Raw genomic sequence first — 23,496 nt, 5'->3', positions numbered from 1 at the left:
CATAGTACAGCTAGTTCAAGGAATGCGGTAGAACATATAGATCCTTTTATTTCTCCATAAATATTTCTCTCTGGGGAATATACCTTCCATTCTGATCTACTGCTTTATTGTGAGCCTTTAACTTGCACTTGAACTTGACTATACGTGCTGGCTATGAGAAGGCAATGCAGCTGTGTGTGTGTGTGTGTTACTTAGTTCTCACCAGCCAGCAAAACAATACATCTTTTCCAGGTAGCATTGGTTAATTTGGTTGTATGGAGCCCTGTGGTCATATTGTGTTTCTACTGCTCTTGGCAACTGAGTAGTGGTTTCGGTGTATCCAGTAGCAATGGAAAAACAGGTCCCAAGTTGTCTGCTGTGTGATCTTTTTACCAGATAGATCAGGCAGACATGCTTGTAGTCAATGTGAATGAGTGAATCTCCCCTTTTTATGCTGTCTGGTTCCACTGGTGACATGGCTGGTTTTATACAGTAAAGGGGAGAAATAAATTTGAAGAAGGTGAAGATGATTCATCATGTTACTGGGATGGGGAGCTTGTGGATCAAATGAGATGTGCGACTTCGTTTGGTGTGACTGGAAGATACTTTATTTTGCATAGCAGAGCCAAGGCAGTAAAGTAAGGCAAGGCTCTAATAGATGTTTTCTATTATTTTTAGCTGTTCCATTACTTCTAGCGTAGTGATTCATTTTCCATATTGTATGATAATAGTCCCAAGGCTCAAATGCTTTCTGCTTCCTTCACAGTACTTATTGAAAGGAAGGAAATTTGTATTTAGTGTTAATCTGTAACCTGCTGGAAGGATTTAAAATACCCATTTCCCCTCATCAAATGTTAAATAAAATCCTTGCAAAGAATAACATTGAACATGGGATAGAAGTTACTGAAAGCTTTTAGTGGAGCAGATTTACCCTGACCACCAAATGGCACCAAGTTTTTTCTGGGAAGTGTTGTTCTGCCTTGGAGTAGGAAGGTTCTACAGGGTGATCTGGGACAACCTGGATAGCTGGGCTAAGGCCAATGGGATGAGCTTCAACAATACCAAGTGCCAGGTCTTTGAACATAACACCACAGGCAGTGTTACAGTCTTGGGGCAGAGTGACTGGAAGACTGTAGTGAGTAAATGGACCTGGGGAATTGGTCAGTGCTTGGCTGAACATGAGCCAGCAGTGTGCCCCGGTGACCAAGAAGGCCAGTGGCATCCTGCCAACAGGGGCAGGGAAGGCTGCCAAGGGAGGTGATGGAGTCATCAACCCTGGAGATGTTCAAGAAGTGCTTAGAGGTTGTTCTGAGGGACATGGTTTAATGGGAACCAACCTCAGTGATACTATGGTTTTCTAAAATGACTAACTTACATTGCTCACTGTGTGAAATTCTCATGTAGCAGAGCATGGGGAATCTTGAACTTGGTTTTACCAGCCTAGGAAATGTACAAATCTGACTGTACAAATCAAAACGATCTTAATGGAGATTTGAGAACTATTCAAAGAAGAAAATGTGGAATACGGTGATGGTGTTTGTTTGTCTGCTTTACAGAGAGGTGAAACGAGTGTAATGTTTGGTCTGCAAAGGGCTAGATCTTCTGCTTGCCTGCTTTCCAAGAAATGGATGAGCTGTAATGCCTTGTGTAAAACAAGGAGTTAACCCAAGACTGCATCCAGTACTGCGTTCCTCCTGTTGTGTACCAGTGTGAACTATTGTACATCAGTGGGATTGAAATACTGACCTTTCCGTGTTTCTATAAGGGTTGTTAGGCTCTTTTCCTTGTATGAGGAAGCATATTATAGATAAAAAATATTCTTAAATGTATGCATGTGTATGTGTATATGCACGTATGTGTATTCATTCAGTATAATATGTAGTAATACATCTGCAGTATTCTTCCCATATTCTTTATCTGACCTTGTCTTGAAGGCCACAAATGTAACACTGACCTTGCTGTCTCTGATTTTCAAAACTTCTCCCTCTAATTGTTCTAAGTATGTCCGTGTTAGAACTCCCTGTACTTCAGGCCAAGTACTGCAGAATTTCATGATAATTTGGAGCAGAGGAGAAGTCAAGCTCTTCAGTGACCTTTTCACTAGAAATCTCTCATGAAAGCAACTGTTAGCAAGTTTGGATGCATCTTTTCATAACCTTTGCCATTCAGTGTGTGTCCTAACAAGCTCTTCAGTAACTCAGTCTTTCAGTTCTTCCAGAACTAGTTATATTTAACATGTGGCTGGTTAGGCCTGAAATTCATTCAGCAGAGTTGGCTTTCTGGGCTGCAAATGCACACTGCTGGCTAATGCTCAGTTTCTTATCCTCCAAAGTCCCATGCTTTTCCTTGGGCTGCTTTCAATCCTGGCATTTCCCAGCCTATATTCATGTTAGAAATGGCTCCAGTCCAGATGCAGGACTTTGCATCTTGAATTTTATTAGCTACTCAAAAGGATTTATCAAAATCTTAAGACAATTTTTTTAAAAAAGTCTCCTTTAGTGTAGTTCTAGTTGATCCTTTATTCTTTGCACATCTTTTTACCTATAATGTAATGATTTCTGACATGGAAAGGCACAGAGAGGTGTAGCCTTTTAGAGGAGTAGCTTCCAGCCTTGTTAGACCTGTGAAGCACTAAAGTTTTCTCTTGTGTTTTTGTTCTTCACTGCTGGAAGGGTATCAGATTCCTTACATGCTCATTTGGACCTGTTCTTGTCTTTGGCACATCTCCTGATCTTACATGAAGAATTTTATGGTTCTTTCCTCTTTTTACTTTTTTCCCCCTCTTTAAGTTAGAGTCTATGTAAATCCATTAATCAACTAACTCCACGCTCTTTTAGGCTCTTGCATGTGGGAAGGTTTTCTTTTGATGACGCTTGTAACGGTTTGAGGTAATATGAATCCATGGGTCACTTACCAGATATAGCAGCCAATTAATTCATGGCAAAAATCATCACTGAAGCAACAGTTCAGCTACTGAACTAAAGCTTTTAATCTAATTTGTTCAGTTTAAAAGAAGGCACAGCTTTCTTCCTCCATTATCTCCCACAGACCAGAGTTCTCACCTGTGACTGGAAAATGGCATGGTGAAAGAATAGATAAGGAGTTTTAATTTTGTATAGTTCATTGTCTCCTCTTTCTTAAGAGGGGAACTATGTTTTGTGGGATAAGGGAACCTGAGGGCATTCAACAACTGAAGACATGCAAGACTCATTGGTTCATGCTGTAGAATACCTGTCACTGTAACTAGAGAGCGTCCTGGTCTCTTAGACAGTAATGAATGGAAAACTAAAGTAAAAAATAAAACAGGCCTTTTTTTTGCTTAGGTGAAGAACTGATTTCAAGCTCTTGTATTACGTGAGTACAGGCTTTGTTGCTGATATGGGCAAGGGTTCTTCATTCAAAATACAATGATATTTCTTGATTTGTTGTCTCTTTCTCTCAACTGCTTTCCATCAGAAATTAGATGTTAGGGTAAAATAGCAAATTGGCTTTTCTCTTGTGTTCTTCAGGGCATTTTGCAAATTCAAGTGGTTTGAATAGCTCACGTAAACATGGTATTATCGTTCAGTCTGAGTGAAACAGTCAGTGGGATTAAGCTAGGTATTTTATTCAGAATAGTTCATGCAATGTAAACAGCTCTATCATCATCACCCCCTTTCTCTGGAATCTGGCCAGATTTCCTGCAGTGCTGTCTAATCACATCTACTCTTCTAATTAACATTAGATACAGTGCTTAGGCAAACTGGAATTAAATTCCAAGTTACACGGTTTCTTCTTTCTTGAATCAAGGCTGCAATTTAACAGCTCTCTTTGGGCAGAAATATTTATATCTGTGAAATTAGATTTATGGACTAGCTGTGAGGATCTATAGAGATGCACTTTTTAACTCTGTGTGTTTCTTAGGATGTTATATAAGCTGAAAACTAGGTAAATAAAAGGTATTAATTAAAAAAAAAAAAAATGGAGTAAAATGAACCACTACACCTCATAAAGGACTGCTAAGGACAACTGACTTTGTTATTGACTTTTTAGCCAGAGCTAAAAACCTGTAGTAATACACATATTCACGTTGGAGCTCTTGCACGTAAAGGGCAAAGTTGCAGAGATGACAAGTTGGATGTTTTGAGATGTTTTGTTGCTGGAAAACATAAAGAGTGTTAGAACTTGGTACATTTTTCTGAAGAACAGTTGGTGACACATTCTAAGGTCAACATGTAATATCTCCTCCATGCTCTTCTAAAAAGTCAGATTAGTCTTTTCAGCAGTAACCTTTCTCACATTGAGTATGTTTGCTTTCCTGTCTTTAAAATTCATCCTCTCTGTTTGTGATCCTGACAGCTTGTAGGATTACATCTTCCATATATCGATTTGAATGTGCTTCTTTTGTTATGTTTTGATTAAAAGGAGTATAGTTTTACTTATACTAAGATAATGTACACTGTACAATAGGCATATAACCTTTTAGCAAAGTTGTCTTCATTGTTCTTTTTAGGAACCTTTGGGCAATACTTTGCCTTTCCAAGCTCAACAAACTGATAACGAAGCAGTTGCCATTGAACAAAGGGTGGTGGTCTGGGCTAAAGAAAAGACTTACTTTTTTAGGTACTCAACAGATCTGTTGGGGGGATGAAGAACATGACCCAAGAAAGCAAAACAGAAAGCTTCAGAAAATTGTGACAAAACAACACACACATCGTTCTTAGAATATGAATCTGGATGAGGCCTTATGGGCTATTGAATCCCATGTGTTTACTGTTTTAGGCAATTATCAATTCTTAAGTGGTTATCAAAAGATAAGAATAGAAAAAAGAATACTCTCCCAGTAAAGCAAACTTAATTGCATGGTGTAGTTCTGTACAAACCATTTTTAAAATATATAAGAATATATGTCATGCTTAAAAATAGAATTACTAAAGCAGAGCAAGGCTTAAGTGCTAGGACTCTGAAGATAATAATTTATCTTACTTTGAAGACTTTTTTATTTTTTTTGCTGTCCCAGAAGAAGTGATAATGTGTGGTTCGGAGGAAAGTTGTTATAGAACATCTTGACTATTATTTGTTATCACTTCTATTAGAATTGAGTATGCAAGATGAGTTCCTTTAGTCATAATTCTGGTTTCTCCATTCCTGTTAGTATCCTAGTAGCCAGCCTCCTAATCTGTTATTATTTGGACAAAGAGTTCTTGAATATTTATCTTCAGAATTATGTGCAGAATTCTGGATGAGGCTTTGTACAGTCCAGTTCGGACTGTTGTACCATTGGTGGAAGCACCTCATGTTTTGTCTTTTTTGTTTGCCTTTTTCGCAGTCACACAAAATTAATTGCTCATCATCATCTGCTGAGTGACGATTCACACTGGGTCTTTTCCCCTTTATTTTTTCTCAGTTGATGTGATACCATCTTAGTCTTGTTATTAATCTATATCAGTATGACCTTGTTACTTTACAATATTGTGTTTTACACAAAGCTTATAAAAGCGTCTCATCTTTAGATAGAAGAACACTGAATTAGCATATGCATGCCTGGGTTCACTAGAGGGAGTGGGGAGAAGTGTCTGCCACCCCCATCTCGTAATACCATTTTATTCTATGTATGCTTTCTCATGTGATGCAGATTGCCCAAATGATTGCGCTATTTACAGATTGAGGCTGTGTTAGCCCTTCTGTTCTTACTTGCTAGTAAGACCTGTATCTCTCATATTAAAGAAGTCATAAGTAACTTTTTTTTTTTTTAGCAAGTTTCTCTCTCATGTTACACAATTTTCTTTTCTTCCTTTAGATGTGTTTAATATATTAAATAAAACCTCATCAAAATCTAAGCAGGAAGAAGAGTTGGTGGATTTAAAGGTAGAATAATGCGGAATTGATTTATCCTCTCCAGAAAAATTTAGGATTTCTTTATTGAAGGAAATATAGGTTATTTTGATGCCATGGATGTTTTTATCATGTCTTCTGTTTCTCTACTAAGATATTTCTCCCTTTAGTGCTCTAAGGCCAGGCATGCCAGATCAGTCTGATGAGCTTGGTAGTTATTCTAAATGTTTTGGTCTTTTTTAGAGCTTGTACATGAATGGTCATATATGACCTGTAAATCTGAAAATATAGATCAAGATATGGCTGGAAAGCCTAAGTAAAGAGTGAATCACAAATAGCCTTATAGATTACTGTTACTGGAAGACAGCTATCAGCAGAATGCATGCTTAAATCTGTGAGTGGCAGGCACCTCTATAGATGTCTATCTATCAGGATCCTAGAACTCATAATAAGGTTGTCTTGAATCTATTCTGATACAAGTTACCCCCTAGGATGTCATAATTCTCTTATTACTTGGAGTGTAAGTAAGGGGTTTACTCCTGCTTCCAAGTAAGAATGCAAAGGAAAATAAAGCATGCTTTTCTATGGCTATCAAGGAAATGTATTTTCTGATCTCATGAAATGTACCTGCTGGTGGATGCAGAAGTGTTTCTAATTGCATGGAATTCTAGCATTTGTTGAGCTTTCCCTGAGTGTTCTCTATTATAATTGTAAGGCAAATGCCAGCTTCAAACTAAAGGTGACCTAAATGTCACACTACCTTGTAAGCGTTAACGTGTGCTTAGGAATTAATGAGTATAGTGGCCACATTTCTTATGCATAGCAACTGGTAAATCTCATTGCCTGCCTTCTAGACACAAAATCACCCCCAATTGACTGTGTTCCCTAAACTAGTCTCTATTCTTGCAATTGTCAGCTAGTTTTTATCAGTGTATAACAAACCACAGAGAATATGGATCACAAAAGTTAGGGCTTCTGTGTTAGACTGTATGCAACGTGAGTTTCCTCTGACAAAACCTGTTCGATATCTCTTCAATGATTTCTCCAAAATCACAGAATACACTTGACTTTTCTCTGGTGTACTTAAGAATATCTACCTGAAAAGAAAAGGAATCAGCTATAGGATTTGTGCTTTCTTTCCTTTTTCTTACTGTTTTTTGTCCTTGTTGAAACAGCAAAGGATGGTGCTATGACTGACAGGATAGTGAGAAAAGAGGAGGAAAGGACATTTTGAAAGGTGATCAGAATTTACCAATTTAGAGGTCACAGATTTAGCAGTTTTTAACATTTTCATGACAAACCTGAGAACAAGATGTTTCATAACTGCATTTGGATAAAATCGACTTTGGACACAGTAATTTGTAGGGAGATCCTCTTCATCCTAGATTTTGCCATAGCAATAGAAAGCTGACATATTCATTTACAACAAAAAGATTATACAGTGTAGAAAAAGGGAATTGGTATCATTTAAGATCTGTTTGAGGCCAGGGCTGTGAAGCTACACCAGATTACTGTTTCCGGTTCTGGTCCTTATGCTGTGTGAAGCCCAACACAAGTGACTGCCAAGGCATTCAGCAGCTAATGCTGCAGTTTGCTAAAGTTTACGAACAAAACAGGTTTCTGTCAGGAAAGAGCAGGGACCTTTTCACTTCAACTGATTGCCCGAGTGCCGAGTTGCTATTATATTCAGCAGTACTGGTACTAGATGGGAGCAGAGCTGTCAAGCAGCTGTAAATGGATACTTTGGCAGTAAACCCAAAGATCGCACCCTGAGAGTTTGTTGTTTTATTAGTGAAGCTGCGATTGTTTTTTCCCCTCTTGTGCTTTAATAATAGACACTGAATTTTAGTTCCCAATTGATGTTGCAGCCATAAGGTCCTTTGGCATTTTCTTACAACTGGCCGTCTTTACCACTCTGAATAATTTTTAATAAACAGTAAATCTTGATGCATCTCCATCAGCTCAAGGCTACTGAAGTTGCCTTGGACATCAGTGCAAATCTTAGCTTCTAACAGCAAAATAGAAGAATGTAAGCCTCAGTAGACTGCAATGCTTTAGTAGCATTTAAGCAACTAGGTTAATCACTAAGTGTTTGGATGATATTTAATATCTAGTAATAATCAAGATGATGTAATCATTTGTTAGTCCTTTTGGCATTAAAATTCTTAAATACATTCGTATTCATATTTCTGTCCTGTGACCACAAATCCAAATAGAAGGCATTCAAACAAATGCAGCCTTGTTGCATATGTACTTATTTCTTTCATATGTCCTTCTCTCTGCACCACTGTCATTCCAGCTTCCTATAAATTCTGTGATCTCACTCCTTAAAGTATGCGTACTTTTGATATTGTACCACATCCCTTACATGTGTGGGTTAAAATAGGTCATACTGTGGGTAGTTCAGAAATATGTATGTTCAGATTGGAAAGTCACCATGGGACTGCTAGGCTATGCTTTTGAAGTACTTGAGATCTCAGTTGGGCTTTTTTTTTCTTTTCGTTAATTGGAAGGGCAAATTAGAACACTTATCTTCTTCAGTCATATGGCCATTTGATTAGATGTGTAGAAAACCATTATCTTGGGTACTTCTGTATTAAACTTGGTTGAAATTTGCCTTGAGTACGAAATGTACTAGATGTCAGTTTGTTTGTTTTTAATCACAACAGAATAAACCCTACTTGTTTGGAGACAAGGCTTTTGTACATCCTGCTGCAATTGCATCTTACAGGCAATGCTAAGATAGAAAGCCTATGAAGAAAGCCTAAAAGACATTGCACAACAAAGGTTTAAGTATTGGGAAGTGATAGCAAAGATCCCAGGGATCAACATTCCTTACTGAGTGTGACTGAGAATACCACTGATTATTGGAGAGGAGGAGGACATTGGGAAAGAATGTTTTGGTCCAAAATCATTAATACTTTTGAGTATGAGGACATCAACAGGCCTTGAACGCCTGATATCTTTCATAGCTATAATGTTCCAATAACACCTGCAGTGTCTGTTTTTCTGGCTTTCCTATGGCACAACCACCAGCGATTAAAAAATGAACACTGCTGATTTACTAAAACTCACTCAGTCCTCTGGATTTCAGTGCAGTTCAAAAGTACCAAGTTAACCTTGTGGTAGCCCGTAGCTTTAGTTTCAGTAATTCATCAGTGCTCCTTTTCACTGCCTTGAAGAAAGAACAGTTGAACTCTTGGGGCTTATTAAAGACATTTTCAAGTTGAAATTCTGCATGCAGCATAGCTGGCCGTCCGTGCTTTAGATGGAACTGTGACAGGCAGATGTTTTTGATAGCTGCATGGCTTAAAGTGATCAACTTTCTTAATAACTGACTTAAGAATTGAACCTTGAAGTTTACCATGTCAAATAACGTAATTCATGATTTCCTGCAATGAAGACCTGTGGGAATTTCTAGCTAGTTCTTTTTAACATTGCTCTTAATATAATTATTTCCTATCAGTACTTTTTTTTTTTTTTTTTTTGCTTTTGTGGCATTAGTTGTTCGACAGTATTTGCTGTATGATCTCTTTTGAGAGCAAAGATTATGATGGTGAATCATTATGATCCAGCGAAGAGCTTTTCTGTGATTTCACTGATAATGAACACATAAAATAAACATTAATATGTCTGACAGATCTAGAAGTATATGGGTTCTGTGCAATGGAGAAATAATAAAAGGTGAGAGTTTTTTATTTGAAAATGTATATATATATCTCTCTCAAGAAATCCAGATTCATAAGTCTACAGTTATTTGAAATGGCATGCTTTAACTCTGAAATTTAGAGGAATCTGACAAGGTCTCTTGCTTTAATAAAATTTGGACACTACTTCCTTCCTGCAAGTTCTTATCTTAATAATTACCATATCATTACTGAAATGCCTGCCCTTTCAAGGACTTTTTTTAATTAACGTGCTTTTCTAGTAGCTGGCCATTTAAATTTGGCAGGGATGAGCTGTCATGCAGTGTGGTGAATGGCTTCCACAGATTTCTACCTCCCATCTATTCTATACTTTACGCTTAAAGTGCACATAAGATAGAAAGGCATGCCTCAGCAATGACAAATGAAATAGTAGTGACAGAAAGATTTTCAATTTATCAGAAAAAGGCATAATGAAATCCAATAGCTGGAAAAGAAGGCATAGGCAGTCTTATTAGAAATAAGGTGTATGGTTTTCACAGTGAGGGATGGTTGTCTAATGGAAAAGCATATCTAAAAACGTAGTGAGATCTGTGTTATCTGGAATCTTTATATATAAAACGGATGGTTGTCTAAAAATATATGTTCTAGCTTCAGGGGAAAATACGAGCTACTTGTAGATGGGTTTTTTTGAATGACATTCCTTGATCTGTTCTGTTCAGTAGATCACAAAAGTGATCACAATAGTTATTTTTCTCATTTTCTAGTTAATGTGTTCTATTGATCCTCACAACTTCCAGTTTGTGACCACAATGAAGGACATTGAGTGAAATACAGCTGAAAAGTGATACTTTGAAAAATGTCTCATTTTATGTTCAATCCTGTCTCTTTTTAATCCCTATCTTGCTAAGAAGGTGATAGATGGCTCCTAAATGTCTTCCAAAAGTGTTTTCAATATAAAAATTCAAAATCAAAAGTGTATTTAAAAAAAATAAAAATGCTAAGATTGAAGTATATTTTAGAGTGGACAAGAAAAATACCAGTAGCCCAATCTAGAATTGTTTGAACCATTCAACGTTCCCTGGAATGAGGTTACCTCTAGTCCCTACAATTCTGTGATTTTGTGATAATTTCTTATGATAAACAAGTGAGTGAACCAGTACAATGAAGTCTTTGTGTGTGATGGGTGACTGATTATGTACTCTTAAGTATTTAATCCACAAATTTCAAGGAAGGGTGATAAATGTTCATTTACATCTACTGCAGGTGGGAAGAAATACGATTGGTATATATGTAAACAGCTTTTAACAAGGGGTGTGTTTATGGCCTTTCCTGTCACTAGTTAAAAATCTTATTGGGGCAGTGTTTGGAAGGACAGAGTAATAATGAGACAGTGTAATTTCCATGAGTGACATTTTGCTGTGTTTTTTTTTTTCCCCCATTATCTCATATAGTGTTGTTCTGATTGAACATGGCTCTGAAGAATTGCTTTCTAGGTATGAAGTTAATAAATTAGTTCTGCAGTCTCTTAGCCATGTCTATCACATTTGAAGTGGCTTCCCATTGTTTGTGACTTATAGCCCCTGGAGGGAGGGAAGACCATGTCTCTTAAGTGAAGACTTTTCAGGACAACATTTTTCATAGTGAATTTGGAGTTTTCTTATGAGATATGTGTCTTATCATTGTAGGCAAAATAGACTCAGGATCTTAATTCCAGGTACCTTTGATAGGTAAATTCATCTATCAGATCAGGGAGACCAGCATTACAGGAATACCTTCCTCATGTGACTTGCTGCTTAAAGGATTTGTTTCCTGAACAGATGAGGATTTTTTTTTAAATTTTATTTTATCCTAATTATGTATAATTTCTCTATAAATATGTATGTGCACTCCTATGGAAGGGCACTCCTGTGTGCAAATTAGACATTTTATTGATATGAAAGGTAAAGACTGAATTATTCCCCCTCTCCATTGATGTGCTAATACAAAATGTACAAAGGGGTTCTGTGCAAAGAAATGTTTTGGAATTTGGAGTGGTGCTTCATGCCCTTACCTCCCCTAAAGGGACTGCACTTAAAGGGCATCTTTTTAATTGCAGTTAAGGATAAAAATCTCCAAGTGTTAGGTACAGGGCAGCCAGGCTAACAGAGGGCCATTAGCAGGTGGCTGGACCAGCTGGAGTAGAACTGCCACCTGCTACAGCATTCACCATTAATTAACTAACTCATCATTAATTGCATGGCCTTCCAACCAAGATCATCTGTATACTCTCTAACATAATGTTTGCCTCAGAATGATAAAATTGAGCTCATGGAGAGACTGGTTGTGGCCTAATGTTACAGCCATCAGAGACATGCTCAGAAGAAAGCAGGTATCCAAGAAACACCAAGTTCATCAAACCAGCTCTCCAAGTGTTGTCTACGGGCACAGCACCAAGTCAACTGGGCCAGAAATGGGATTTGCAGCCAGAGGGAACAAATGTGGAGGGCTGTATTAAGTGAAGCTTTGTCATCCCATGGGGAACCTACTTCTCTTGATGCAGAAGGTGGTTACCAACAGGGAAGAATCTTCTGTGCTCTGAGGTTCTCTAATGTAGATACTGACAAAAAGCAGTTTTGTAGTTAGCAACACAGACGCTTCTGCTCCCTTGGTTTCTGTCAGATGGTTGTGAATTTCTTTCCCACTTGTGGCACGCAGGCTTTAGTACTTGGGGTTCTCCTCCTTTTGTATAGAATGTCAGTCATTCTGATACAGTTCTTTAAATTCCAACCAGAAGTAAAATAGCATTTTGTTGTTTTATGGGTGTTCTTATTTTGTCAATTCTTACTTATTTTTTGCAAAAAGACTGAGGAAATCGTAAGAAATTTAGCCACGAAAAGCAGTACTGGTAGTTTTTAAAGATAGAACATACAATGCAGTTATGTTGCCAAAAAGGAACATTGTTTTGAACTTTAACTTTGATGAGAAAGTCCAGACGGTCGCACCTTATGGATAGCTGAGTCTGCTCTGTGCAGCGTGCCTGAAAGAGTAACCCAAGGGAAGGCTCTTTTGTCCTTTGTACCTGTATAAATATTAATATTTCTACTCCACGTGCTAACATAAAACATCAGAATGACTCTGTATGGTTTGTATGTTTAGGGCCATAATTATTATTTTTATTTATTTTGCCATGACTGGAATATGAAGTCAGCATTTTCAGGACCAGTTCTGCTACTCATATCAAGTTTAGAGGATGTTTTGGGTTGGAAGGAACCCTTAAGATCATCTAGTTCCAACCTTTCTGCTACAGGCAGGGACACCTCCCACTAGACCAGGTTGCTCACAGCCGCATCTGCCTGGTCTTGACTGCTTCCAGGGAGGGGCATCCACAGCCTTTCTGGGCAACCTGTTCAGTGACTCGCCACTCTTACTGTAAAGAGTTTCTTCCTCATACCTAGTCTAAATCTACCCTCTGCCAGTTTAAAGCCTTTTCCACTGGTTCTGTTGCTACATGCCTTTCTACAAAGCCCCTCCCCAGCTTTTCTGTAGGCCCTCTTCAGGTCCTGAAAGTCTGCTGTAATGTCCCTCTAGAGTCTTCTGTTTTCTGGGCTGGAGAGCCTTTACTCTCTCAGCCTTTAGTTCAGTTGTAAGAGAGATTTTGTTGGTAGGATCACTTCATACAAGTTTTCTGCCTTGTTTCTCCAGGAGGATTGTAACTTGGCGCTCTCTATGACCTTGTTGGCCTAATTATCAGAAGACATCTTAGCTGTTTTGCTAGAATAACTAACTTAAGAAGCCTGAAAAGCTCTAAGAAGTACCAGAGACTTGGATTTCATGTTAATATTAGAACAGTACTTCATTTTGATTCCTAAGTACTTCTCTTGCTATGATGGCCAATAACAATTGACTGCATATAAATACGCTAGCCTGTCAGTACTGTGTGTAATAAACATCTAATTATCCATTAATTTTTTCCACCTGAAAATTGATTCTCTTCCCTTTAAGCTTTAATGACAATATTAAATAAAAATTCAGAAGGGGAATTCTGCATCTTATTTATGGATTGTGAGATAGCTGTTTGTTATGATTTTAAAGCTGCTGATTTTGAAATTTTATATATAGACATAATTTCTGTGAGGTCTAATGATTTGTTCTTTGGTTTTGAAGTGGAAACTATGATAAACATGCAAATATAAGAAACAGTGATGCAAACTGAACACAAACATTAAGTAAAAGGATAAAAGTAAAAGAAGCAATGGACACTCAGAGAAGCTACATTTTGATTTAAAAAAAAAAACCCTCACAAACTAGCAAAGAGTGAATCTCTGCATTGAAGACATTTTATTTTTGTGTTTACTGTGTAGACTTTAAGTTTGTTTAACTAGAGGACAATATAACTTAGCACTGGACTGAAGAGAACAGGAGAATAATTGTTTTGGCCAGCAGAACTTGAATGTGCATTGCTATGCCTTTTTTCTTCTGATGTTAGTTTCTCTTGCAAGCTGTTGAGGTCCCCAAGCACAGAAGCAAAGGAACAAGATATCTTTCCTGATTAGAAAAGAGAATAGATGCTTAGACAGAAAGCATTGTTTTATAAAACATCGGCCCTTCATTTCTTGATGAAAGACGAGAGCTTTTTTTTTCCTGTCTCAGGAATGCAGTTTTCACTGAAAGAACAGCACAAGCAATGCAGGTAGCAGACTGGAAGCCTGACAGCTGGCATATGGGTGTGGCCTGGGGGGATTTCTTTGCAGTTCTTTTTTTTTGGTTGAAAACAAATGAGAAAAGTTGTTTGTGAGATAACATTAGATTTTACCTGCTATTTTACTGTAAGATTTCCATATACTATGGTGTTGGTTTTTTTTCCTGGCCCCATCCATAGATTTATGCTGTGTTGTGGCATATCCCACCTTTCACAGGGGAAGCATTTGTTTCACTGAAAATTAAATGCATCTTTCCTGGTGATACGGTGTTGATACTGACAGCTTCTAAAATGGAGGAGTGAATTTGCTGGATGTGTTCTAAAGATCTTTTCGGTTGAGGTTTTTACCCATGTGAAAGAACCTTCCTCTCGCCTCCAATACCCATGTAGCATCTGGGGGGTAGTACATTGTGCATTATATATATCCTTGTAAATGAACATGTCATGCATATATAAAGTACACACATTTCCTTGTAAAGATAAAGCACTGTACTGTGCCAGAACAAAGGACTTGCTGGTATCATCATTCAGAATTGAAGATTCTTTTCCTTTAACACTCTTCTTTTACTTCTCGGTGATATGATTAAGCATACAAATTAGAAGACAAAATGCTAATAGAAAAATAAAGAGTGTATAGACAACATAGGACTAATTTATTCCAGTAATTAGAGCGATATTTTATGCAGTTATTCAAAATAAGTAGACATGCAAGTTATTCTATCACTTTATAAATTACCATAAAGTCTACTCTAAATCTAATATCTTTCAATTCCTTTAAGATGATGAATACTGTGATATCAATGACTTAATCTTCTAATAACTTCCATACAGCAAACTCCACTTGGGCATAAATACAAACAGCAGCAGAGTTAATGGGAGATGTTTTTCTATGCCAATTAAATTTGACCTTGAGGGCCAGTCAACTGATGTAAGGCAGGTGCGTACTCTTTTAGGAACTTGTATAGGATTAAATCTTGCACCCATTTAAGTGATGTCTAAGGAGAAATGCCACTTACCAATCTGTCTTTAAAAAGATAAAGAATAGCTTCCATGAATGCTTCACAGAATAAACAGTTTTCATTCAGGACCTTTATTTTGGCAGAAAGGGCAACTGTGAGATGCTTTGGTTAGATGTAATTTATCAAATTGTTTTCAATTCAAAAGCAAATTTTTCTAAATCTTGTCAAGATATCTCCACAACCATGACATTTTTCAGGAAAATAATTTGTTTCCTTACAATGGCAATGATTTATTTTGATCTATAAATTGGAAAGAAAAAAAAATCATTTTACTCTGTACAATGGCTTCCTTTGTTTTATGCAGAATTCTAGAGAGCTTTTACTACTGTAGTCTTGAAATATCTATTACTGTATCATGTCTTGAAATTAGGTATTAGGAAGATATTACAAGCTATGAAATTAAGGGAAATGTAATTCTACACATTGGGGTTTATTTTAAAATGAATTCCCTTTTGAAATGTCAAATTTTTGCAGCCAGTTTTTATCAAACCACTTTTTTTTCTCCAGATTTCTATGATAGTGGTTGTTTTCTTTCCCATTTGCTAATAAAATAAAACTTTGGAACATTAGAACTTTCAGAAGACATTAAAAAAACCTAAACATTTGAGTCTTCTACAAAGGTGTGTTATATCACCAACCCATTGTGGTGTTTAGTGTGAAGGGGGGGTGGGGAAGCATGTAAAAGTTAAATTGAGTGTTTTGTATTGCTTTAATCTTGTCGATAGGTAGCAGGATGACTGCTGTATCTTGGGATAATGCTGCTTTTTCCTTTTAGTCCCACAGGTTGGGTCTTGTTTAGCACAGAGGTTAGGCTTGTCCAGCCTATATGGGCAATGAATTAAGTCTTTCAAGTTGCCCTGAACTCAGGCTTTCTTTGCATCTCCATCTCCATAGTGACCATGAGCACCAATCTGATCTCTGCTGACCAAGTCTGAGATTTGAGCAACTGTGTGAGAAAGGACATGAAAAAGTCTTTAGTAGGTTACTGAAACATAAATAAGTGAACATGAGTCATCAGCACCACCTGGGGTTAAATATTGGCCCATTTATTTAGCAATTTAAGATACTTTAGCCCTTGTCATCTTATTCTTGTCTGCTGACAGCTTCCCTGATTCAAAACCTACAACCATTCAGGCAAGCTAGGACTACAGTAATGATTGAATTTAAACCCAAGCTTTTATTTTCATGCTGCATGCCTCCAGAGTGGCATGAAGTGCATATCAGAAGGCTGGTTATCAAAGACCTGAAATACATTTTAATAATCATACCCCAATATTTTCTTTTTGTGTGTGTGATAACATCATATTTTTTCCTCACTTGTCAGAATAAAGCATCCTCATATGATTTATGAATGTGACGTCATGTATAAGATGCACAAGTACTTAGAAATACTTTATATATAGTAGTTTCTCTTGTGCTAGTTTAGTCAACAAAGCTGATTCTGACCAAATCAGTATTTCAGGGTGAATTCTGTAAAGAAAATAACTTTTCCTGGAAAAAAAAAAAAAGAAAAAAAGGATTCAGCTACTGATATAATCCATTACTATTGACGTTTCACTATGCTAAATATTGCCTGCAGAATAGTACAGATTTGTCTGTGAAGAGATACTAAGGACAGTTCCTTGCAATCAAGTAAACCTGTTAATTTTCAAGTGGATTTCTAACCTGGAGTAAGACTGTGGATAATACTCTCAAAGAGGATTAAAGACGTTTTAAGTTGGTTTAATGTAATTCACTTTGGAAGTCAATGGAATTAGTTTTGATTGAATTTGAATGTATTTTTGTTAACCTTAAAAACCCTGTAAAAGACCAGACATCTAGTGAAAATACCTAGTTGTATGCTATCATTTAAACAGGTTAAAAGGGTTGGAAGCAAAATGTAGAGATGAGGTGATCTACCCTGCCAGAAGTCAGCCATCTTGTGTCCTTCCTGTTTGCCCTTCCCAGAAAGGAGCCCATACTGATGTGACAGTACCTCCAAGGGTACCAATAGCTGATGAAAGCATCTGGAGGGAGGTAACCTGTCTGATAAGACAGTGTAGCTTTCCCTTTTCAGTGTGCTTGAATGACAACTGTGTATCTAAGCTTCACTTAAATTGTGAGAGCAAGGGGGTTCAGGTACTACCTCTAATTCACTTAATAAGTTAACGTAATGAGATTTCTGAGACGCGAGCTACCATATCTAAAAAGAAGTTGAACATGGGCATGGTTAAGTGTAGATGCTCTGTGTGAAAGGGGAGATGGGAGCAAAATGAATTTGATGGAGAAAGATGGCAAGTGGGATCTGAGTCTGCTCTAATGGTGATGAATAAGGAATAGAAAGAGATAAGCAACAGAGTTGTGAATGTTCTTACTGACCAGGATAGCTTGAGGGCTGTGTATTGGGGGCAGCCAGAAGAGATTCAGAGGTAGGACTACACAGTGGCAAATAGTTGCACCACCAACAGCACTGAAATGACAGTAGAAATTTAACTCTAACTTAGAGCAAAAGCCATAAGATTTTTAAGTATCTTTTTCCTTAGGAAGGAGAATTTTATTTTATTTTTTTTCCAAGTGTATAAGTTGAACTCAAACAAGTATTTCATATCTCAAGTTTGTTTTTTCACATTGTGCATTTACTCAGCTTTCCTTCCCCACTTTATTCTTATGGGGGAAAAAATCAAGAAGGTTCTGGAACACTGAGGAATGATAGAGAAAAAGGAATCTTTATTCCTTTATCAATGTGTGTTTTTAAAAGCTAAAGAAAACATGAATAATATTCAAGTTTGATTATTCTGGAAAGCAAATTAATAAGGAACAGCAGGGAATTAATTCTGGTGCAGTTAAAATAACAGTAGAGAAACAAATAAGTCACAGATCAGTCAGAGAGGAAATTCAGCTATTAGAAGAAACTATCAGAGGAAGTAGAAACTAAGACTGCGAGATCTACTTGTTAACAGGAGCTGTGATTACTTGTTCTATAAACTTTTGTTATTTTAAAGTACTGTGTGTTGCGTTTGTCTGAAAATGGAAAGGAACCTGTTAAGTGCAACCAAAAGTATCCAGGAAGCAATCATTCCTTTTGCAGCGCCAGCCCAGGTACTGTCAGACCCCAGCCACTGTCATACATTTTTTGGACAGAAAAGCAAATATGTAGTGGTGGTGGATGTGGGTAGATGTAGAACAAGCCTAGAGGGGCAGGGTGGGAGTAGTGCCAGGGGAAAGAATTGGTGTGTGAATGTTTCCATGTTCAGTTTTCGTAGGCAGAGCCTGAAAATGATGTGAAAGATCTGGAATACTAGGCAGGAAGCATTCTGATGCTTCATTTTGAACTGTCTTAGCAAAGCTGGCAATGCTCCTTTAAGTAAATGCCGGGTTCTTTTTGTAAATACGTGGTATTGGTTGAACACTAGGGTCCTCTTACTACTTTTTGGCCAATGTAGCAGTTAGAGGTGGTAGTCCTTGGCATATTAGATGCAAAGGCAGACTTGATGAGCTAATGATCCCTCTTAGCCTGAAATCTGTGAATCTGTTTACCAGCTCAGCTTATCAAAATTGTTTATTTGTCGTCTTTTTCTCTTGTGCAGCAAGAACAACAAGGGGAATACTTCTGTTCAGGCTGCTGCAAGACATATAGAACTGCAAGATTAATTATCTTTTGATTACCTTTATCTGGCTTTCCTGGAGCAATGTCTTATAATATTATTACAATTAATACCATCCTGTGTAAAAGATGCATAACTGCAATAAGAATTCAGCAAACTGTAACAGCAAAACCTTGGCAAGTGATTAATGCACGTATGACATTTAGAGTAGCGCATTTTTATAACCTAAGTGGCACTGACACTGTAGGATAGCAAGCTCTCAAAGATTCATAGGAGATGATTATAGATAGGGTCACTATTGGTTACGGTGATGGAAGTAACTGATTAATGACTTGCAATGGTAAAGAAAGACCAGAGATTAAAGCTGGCAAGTTAGTCAGCCTGTGCTTATGGAAGACAGATGGCTTTAGAAGAGGAGAGGTTTTTTCATAACCTGAAGAAATGAATAAGCAAATCTGTGCAATAGCAAAACCGGATAGACTTAGGGTTTTGGTTTCATTGAATGGTCTGTGTCATCACCATGGATCTAATGAAGGATCAATGAAGTTAATACAAACAAACATTTGTTATTTAAGAAACTGCACTTTGTGAAAGTTCAACTTGTACCTTGTATGAATCAAATATACAGCTGGTGGAAACCAGTATAGTTCAGGGGGATGTTTGTTTGCAACACTGGAGAATTTGGTTCTGAAACTTGTTATGCAAAGGCAACCAATTTATGACCCTCCAGCTGAAATCAACATTCTCTAAGCAACAGAGGCAGTTCTTTGAGGGAAGCGTAAAGCCTAAATGAAATAATAGCGATACGTTAGTTCTGAGTCTGTGATTTTATCATCAAAGTCTGTGATGTTGTCGTATTTATTTAGCATCTACAGTAAGCATGCAAACTGTCTTCTGATCCTTTTTCTGTCAAGAAGGCTGAGAGATTATCTTTATACCATCAAATTTCTTAGCTAAGATCAGTAAGTTTTAAGAACTTCACTGCCCTGAGGAGCTTCAGCTTGATTATGAATAATAAGTTTTTAAAACAATTGTGTATTATTTTCATGATATCTAGCTGGAAATTTATGTCAATGTAAAGCAACTGTGCAAGTCTTTCACTGTTCAAGGTTTCTAAAAGTATTATTTCTGAACAGTATGTATCTAGAGGTGGTGATATTTAAGGTACTTTCATCTGTGAAGAGGTAACTTCTGTGCATTTCAGTGAATGTTCTACAATGAAATGATTACATTGTCAGGAAAGTAGTGTGTCTGAGACAATCTTGTCAATTATCAATACAGTCTTTAGTCTTTAAATATTAAAAAAAAAAATAAAAATTATTGAGAGAGGTGTTAAACTCAAGCACCCCAGGAGTCTTTTGGCCAATTTTAGCCAAGGTAAATTATTGACTGTGTGTACCATTGCCTTCTGGTAATGGTAAAAGATGCAAGTCAAACCTGTGATTGCCCCTCGTACCTTCATCCCTTTGTAGTGGTACCAAAGTGGTCTATGCCGGTAAGAGATGTAAATCAGTTCAGTTTTGTCTATGAATCTTGAAATCTTTAGAAGCCCACTTAGTTAGAAAACAAAGATCAGTATGATTAAGAAGACCCCTGAATTAAAACAACAACAACAAAAAACATGGATTTTGATATATGCTTTTTCCTCTTCTTCTCTAAAAAATTGCTACTTATTCTGTGGGGTTGTTATTTTGCTGTGCCAAAAGAGTTTGATATGTCAGGCATTTACATCAAGCATGCTGAATGTGTAGCATGCTTAATACCTGTTTGTAAACTCTGCAATTTGAATAAGGATTATTCAGTATTCTACATGACCTAAGAATTTATTGCTTTTCCAAATGCCTTTCACTGATGTAGACAGAAATAGTTAATTAATAAAGCTTATATTGCCTTTTTAATAAAAGAAGTCCTTAGAGGAGGAAACAAACAAAATATAGGCTGTAAAAGGAGTAACAATTCTAAAACAAAACCCAGCTTACACCTGATGCATGATATAACACTGGTTGTTTTATGTGCTCCAGATATTGAACTGCTTACTAGTTAATTGTCTTTTCCATTTACGAGATTCCACATGCCATCTTGAGAGCAAGGCTATGGCTGAGTGAGTATAGGGTAGGAGAATAGCTACAGGTGTGAAAAGTTTTACATAACTTAAACTGTTAGACATAAAATTACAGTAAGTGCCCACCTAAGACTCATTTTCTTTCGGGGATTGAAAATTTGCGGCAGTACATGAGAGGATGGTGAGAACAGTATAATTTTCAATGTTAAATTTCATGCCTTCAATTTATGTGGAGAAAAAGTTAAATTCCTTGACACGTTAAAAGAAGTGTTTACGTTCTACTTCTGAAAACAGTTATGCCTTTTCTTTGGAGTAAAACCTGTGTGAAATTTGCTCACTTATGCTCCATAATTTGCAAGGTTTTTAGCAAATCCCATGAAGGCTCCATTCTGAAGCCCAGAGTTTGTGTTGCCACCTTCAGGGATGAAGTAGACCATGGTGGCCAAGGGTTTTGGGTACACTGAATGAAGTACACAATCTCTCTGTGTTTAAGGGTGGGGAAACAGGCAGGAGAAGTCAAATGCAGAGGAACTGGGAAAGTTGTGAGATCAAAACTTGAGGCTTACAGCATTACATTCCTTTCTTCAGGTTATTACATGTCTGGCATTCATTACTGTCATTGTTTTCCTCTTTGAAGACAGACAAGATTTAGTTTTCCATTTGATAAATGTCTGTATACCTGTCAGTGTGCTGTCTGCCTCTAGCACTTCTGTTGCATGCTGACTCTTCTCCAACCACATGTAAGTTAGTTGTGTATGAGTCCAATGAGTCATGAAAATGTGAGAGATTGCCATAAAATGAATTCTCTTGTTGATTTACATAGGCATATTAAATATTAAATAGCTAATTATGTGTTTGCTTCTGTGTGTGTAGGTTATATTTCTATCTGGGAAATTCAGCGAATGTAATGTTTCTGAGGAAGACAGCATTTCACTGTTCATTTGGCCCTAACCTTTGTTAGAGTGTTCAGACTCTAACGAACATTTTCCTCAAAAAACAATCCATAGATGACAGTTTTAGTATGCCACAAGTTACAAAAGCAATGAAGCCATTATTTTCTGGCTGAAAGGACACTATAAAATCTGCCAGCAGAAAGTATTTCCTGTAGGCTCCTACACTGATCTGTGCTACATGGGGGAATGATTTCTTTGATGCAGTTCTGAGTTCCTCCTAGTGAGAGATTTTGCAGACTCCTCCAACCTAAATATAAAACAAATGTTTAAATGAGATTACAAAATCAGTATTTATTTCTTTAAAAAATTGCTAATGCACCGGTTTCATGATGTACACATTGTAGGGCATGTAAGAGCTGGTAGATTTTACTGTCAGATGTTTTAGGTGGGCTGCACCCAGTTCAGGTCATTTCATGGTAGATGTATTATTGTCAACAATTTTTGTGCTAAAGCTTTTAGGGATTTTTCATGATTGTTCAGGTTGCTTTTTTACATCTAATATTAGGAAATGAGCCAAAAGGTGCAGCATTTTGGTTTTGTTTGTTTTGTAAGACCACTGAGTAAAAACAATGCCAGAAATTAGTAGGTAAGAACCTACAGGGGGAATCCCTTGAAAGCTGTCTACATGCCCGTCTCTTATTTCTTCTTCCTCATTTGAAGGCACTACAAGTTGGAATTGTGTAATATATACCAAATAATTTGTTGTATTGTTATATGTAACAATAATTTTGGTCTAGTTAGTGAACTCACTGAAGATGGGAGGTAGAACTCTGTCCTACCAAATTACCAAGCAATTGAAGGAATGTAGATAATCCGCTCTTTAATTTTTCAGTGCTGTCATTTGGTCTCTTTAAGATCTTTTCCTCATTGACTGTAGCAGCTACCTCTAAATAGAAGAAGACCCCATGGTTGCAGTAGAGAAATCACAGTCAAATCAGACTTAACTAACTTAATTCCTTCTCAGACCTCAAATGAGACAGAACCTTTGTTTGTGCTTTATTCTGCAGTGGGGGGTGGGGTTTTTTCCTCCTTCCTAAACTAAATGTTTAAGTATGGTCTTAGCAGAGGATTTAAGCATTTACTTTCATCCCTTATGCTCTTGATATAACCATTAAGTAAAAGCAAATTGCTACAGATTCAGACTTTTTGACTCCACAGTAAAAGAATGCAGAACAAAAAACAGATACCAAATTCATGAAGAGTTTTGTCATGGAGTTAAGTGGGTGGGGCCCAGTGAAAGTAGCTGCATTCATGCTGTTTAAGCTCAAATTAAGTCCAGCTAGGTCAGCTTGGTCAGAGCTTTATGCATTTGAGTTGTGAGTCTGAAGAGTCTTTTAGCTGTTTTTAACTACAAATACTTATCCTTTTTTGAACCAAAATTAACATTTTACATTAAATATCAGAAGATATGCTACTTCTGCAGCAGTTTCTTCTGTTTGCATGAACCCTTTCCCTGATCCATACTGCTGGTCCATGTTTAATGTGTGGTCTAAGTTTTACTGCCTTTTCCCTATTGGCAGCTGTCTGCTCCTCTGTATTCCTTCCCCAGCCTTGTTTGTCAGAGATGATGTCAGTTATGTACATGCCTATTGCTTTGCTATAAATTAATATTTCACAGTTTCACCTCCAGTGCTGATCCTCAAAGGAAAGTCAAGGATGTGAAATGTGTATTTTAGAGCAATTGGAACCCGGAGGGAATCCAAGCTTTCAGAGACAGAGGGGGACAACACGTATTGGGTAGCATGCATTTGTTTTGGTCG

The 23,496-nt window shown here is 37.2% G+C and overlaps 1 long non-coding RNA gene across 4 annotated transcripts in view; it reads left to right on the top strand.

The window, feature by feature from the left end:
- The window catches only part of LOC107316760, a 191,372-nt gene that overhangs the window by 30,890 nt on the left and 136,986 nt on the right, over positions 1-23,496 (top strand). The gene's annotated exons all lie outside the window — the stretch shown is intronic.

The sequence above is a fragment of the Coturnix japonica genome, chromosome 7 (genome assembly GCF_001577835.2).
Source record: "Coturnix japonica isolate 7356 chromosome 7, Coturnix japonica 2.1, whole genome shotgun sequence".
Lineage (NCBI taxonomy): Eukaryota > Metazoa > Chordata > Aves > Galliformes > Phasianidae > Coturnix > Coturnix japonica.
The sequence above is the reverse complement of the archived record's forward strand: the minus strand, read 5'-3'. Positions and strand labels throughout refer to the sequence as shown.